The 3,894-nt window shown below is 39.4% G+C and overlaps 1 long non-coding RNA gene across 1 annotated transcript; it reads left to right on the top strand.

Annotated features, from left to right (window-relative positions):
* The first annotated feature begins 272 nt into the window (after positions 1-272).
* LOC143504716 (uncharacterized) lies at positions 273-3,262 on the top strand. The gene is made up of 2 exons (XR_013127641.1): positions 273-394; positions 1,206-3,262. It is a non-coding gene; the product is annotated as an uncharacterized LOC143504716 (long non-coding RNA).
* The last annotated feature ends 632 nt before the right edge of the window (positions 3,263-3,894 follow it).

The following is a 3,894-nucleotide window of genomic DNA, read 5'->3' as shown; positions in this document are numbered from 1 at the left end:
ACTTGACTCTCAGCCGACAATTAGCTGGATGCTAACGTTATATAGGAAATCCCATAGGAATGCTATCGGAAATTAGCATTATCATGGCGGTGCAAATTGGCTTTCTAAAACAGCAAAGAGCGAGCAGGCTGTTTGTCTAATGTAAAGCATTAGTAGTAATGAAGAAAAGGTTTTCCTGTAGCGTTGGCTTGGTTCGGGCCAGTCCCCCCTCAACCGATGCATACCGGCTATTAGCCAGGATCAGGAGGTCACAGTGGGGTTTGAACCCTGCACTGAGTGGCCTGTCGCCCAACACCTTATCCACTGACCTACAGGACAACCAATTATGCTTAAAACAAAAAATACATTTGAAGACATCAAATCCTCTTGGGGTGGACATTTAATCCTTTATAAGGTAAAGATACATTGATAATTCAATTTAATAAAAAATATACTATTCGTTTCATTAATAATCAAATGAAGGAAATGATAATATATCAAAGATATGACTTCACTCTCGGCCGACAATTAGCTCCATGCTAATGTTATATTGGAAATCCCATACCAATGCTACCGGAAATTAGCATTATCATGGCGGTGCTAATTGGCTTTCTAAAACACCAAGTACAACATCTATCAATAAGGTCGCTTTTTTATTTATACCATTAGTTTCATTAATAATCAAATGAAAGAAATTATAATATATCAAAGATTTGACTTCACTCTCGGCCGACAATTAGCTCCATGCTAATGTTATATTGGAAATCCCATACCAATGCTACCGGAAATTAGCATTATCATGGCGGTGCTAATTGGCTTCACCAAGTACTCTCTCTGTCTCTCTCTCTCTCTATCTATCTATCTATCTATCTATCTATCTATCTATCTATTTATCTATCTATCTATCTATCTATCTATCTATCTATCTGCTAAATAATTGGGGAAAAAATTGTTTGAATCTATTCTAGACAGAAAATACCCAATAAAGCCAATGAGAGTATCAAACAAATACATGTGCTATATATTTACAGAGGATATTAGTAGCGGTAGTATTAGACTTTCTGGGTGCACCACAGAGCTGCTGCCTCATTCTTGCTCTGTTAATTAACATAATAAAGGGTGATGTTTGGTCCTGCTGATTGCTGGCAAGACAGAGGGGAAGGAGGGGTGATGTCCTGACGATTAGGATACAGAAATATCTGTATTTCTCTTTCTTTAATTCCCAGGAGAGTCTGGGACCCGACGGCGTTCAAGGCCATCATCGCGTGGTCGACGTGGCTGACGGTCCGGTGGAGCTGCGTCACCAGGCTTTTGTGACATAGCAGAGGGTGGACGGCATCGTTGCTCTCCAGGACAAACTGCCAGAGAGCGACAAAGGCGGGGCTTTCTGCCCGCCATGTCACAGACACCGACTGGTGAAGGGACGGTTCAAAAGCAGCCATTCGTAGACCTCTGTTGTCGCTGGGACACAGAGTCTGAAGCGGTAGGCAAACCTTCAGTAATCCAGTAGCTTCAGAATTTTCTAGGTTGGCTTGTACAGTGACAATAGTTCTCTAGCCCATGATACACTGGATGTTGTTTTGCCATTCTGGAGTATGGCAAGGATTAAAACACTAGACCAAATGCAGTCAATCACTTCATGATCCTCCATGAGAAATACAGGAAAATAGTCAAAAACAAGAGAAGAGACAACACAACAGAGGAAGAGAAAGGAACTGCAATGAGTGATTGACTGCATTTGGTCTAGTAAGTGTTTTAATCCTTGCCATACTCCAGAATGGCGATACACCTGGCGATTAGTAGGAAGTTGACAGCCACTGATGCTGGAGCTGGGCTGCCCAATGAGATACACATGACTGGAACACCTTGTGGCAGGAGATTTCTCCACCTTTCTTCTCTTCTCTGTTGGTTCGTCCTGTTCACTTGTATCGCTGACCACTTTCCCGCTGTGCAGATGTCTTACAGATGCCACGATCTCAGCAGTTCACAATCTTAAATTAAGATATAAAGCTTAGTTGGTTCAAACCTATTTCTCAATGTAATGTGTGATCATTGTGATATATGTACAATAGAGTAACATTTTTGAGATAGTCATGTACAGTGTTGCGATAACGGCGTCATTTTGTCAGTAACGGGATAATATAATTAATTACTTTTCCTGTCGTTACAACGCCGTTGACGTTACTGGTCATTAAAAGCGGTGCGTTACTATATATTGATATACTAACAGTAATGCGAGCGGACCACTGCCCAGGCTAGTGAGGAGTAACAGATCTCGATAGGTCACAGTCCTCGGTGTAACACCTGTTTAACTTAACAAGGCTAAGGCAGCGTTATGGTAGCCAATCCGAGCCAGTGTTTTTACACGCGCGCCAAAGCACACCAGTGACACGACAAAAACGGAGAAGAGACAGAAATAGCGAGTCAGAAGCAAGCCGAAGAAAAATTATCATTTTTCAAGGTGGCGATATAAACATTATTTAAGAAAATACTTGAAGTTCCTGAATGTTTACCAGACTGGGTATTTGATTTATTTAAGAATAGAGGTTTTATTCTTAAGTTTACTTCTGTTCTGAACAATCCAGTTGTTTCAGGTTGAGAGAATTTTATTTAATTTGATAGATGTCAATGTAAATATGTAAATAGATGTAGTTTGGCCTTTGAATAATCTGTTACATATTTACCACATCACATATCTTTCTTCTCCGAGGTTCACTTGGGGAGTAACACTGCAGTTGGAGCCTACAATTCCAGTATCATCGCTCCGACATGGAATGAAAACCTGGCGTTCATCATAAGACATTTACATTGACAATATCAGCACCCAGAACTTTCATTCTAGTTACCTTATACTTAGCCTGATTGTGTGATTTATTTGTAACTTGTGTATTAGTCTGTATAATTTGTTTTTGTGTAATTTGTGTGTTAACGGGCCGCCCAATGGACGATGGGTTCCCTTTTGAGTCTTGGTCCTCCCAAGGTTTCTTCCTATTCCCCACCATCTAGGGAGTTTTTCCTTGCCACTGTCGCCTTTGGCTTGCTCATAAGGGATTTGGACCCATAGTATTGTTAACTTTGTAAATACTGTAAAGCGCTTTGTGACAACATATGTTGTGAAAAGCGCTATACAAATATATTTGATATTTGATTTAAATGCACTTTATATAGTGTAACTGTTTACTTTTGCTTTTTATTATTATTATTATTTACAAAGATTTGGGGTTTTAAAGGATTTTATCCTGCACTGGTCTGTTGATGTGCAATAAATACTCATTTCAACTGACTGTGAAAACTGCTTTTTCAAAAAATCCTTATTCATTGGCATATAACTTTTTTTTTACTGTAATGCAAATAGTTACTTTCCCTGGTAACGAGTTACTTGTATTATAGAGTAATTCAGTTACTAACTCAGTTACGTTTTTGAACAAGTAGTGAGTAACTATAACTAATTACTTTTTTAAAGTAACGTTCCCAACACTGGTCATGTATCATACGATGTCATCCTTTCCAAGCATCAAAAATATGTATGTTTTTGCATTAAATATAGTTGAAATGTACATAGTGTCTATGTGTTTTATACCAGATAAATGAAAATGTTATTACCTATCGTTTGGTACCAATTTCAAAGCTATAGCATCAATCTCTGGGAATGTAGTTTTAACACTAGGAGTCCCAGCATTTTCATTCCACACTTTTTCCACCTGGTCTCCACCAGGGGGCAGTTCTGGGGATATTTGCATTCCATTAGGCCACCCTTTGTTATGTACATGCAGCCACTTATAGGTAGACGGGTGAGGGGGGGGTGATGGTGTGAACCATCAGTTCATTGTTCTGCTGGATGTGTTTAAAATTTAAAAAACGCTATTGGCTGCTAGAACGCGCTAAATGACGTCATCTCCGCACATACAGGTATGT

The sequence above is a fragment of the Brachyhypopomus gauderio genome, unplaced genomic scaffold (genome assembly GCF_052324685.1).
Source record: "Brachyhypopomus gauderio isolate BG-103 unplaced genomic scaffold, BGAUD_0.2 sc323, whole genome shotgun sequence".
NCBI classification, from domain to species: Eukaryota; Metazoa; Chordata; class Actinopteri; order Gymnotiformes; family Hypopomidae; genus Brachyhypopomus; species Brachyhypopomus gauderio.
The sequence above is the reverse complement of the archived record's forward strand: the minus strand, read 5'-3'. Positions and strand labels throughout refer to the sequence as shown.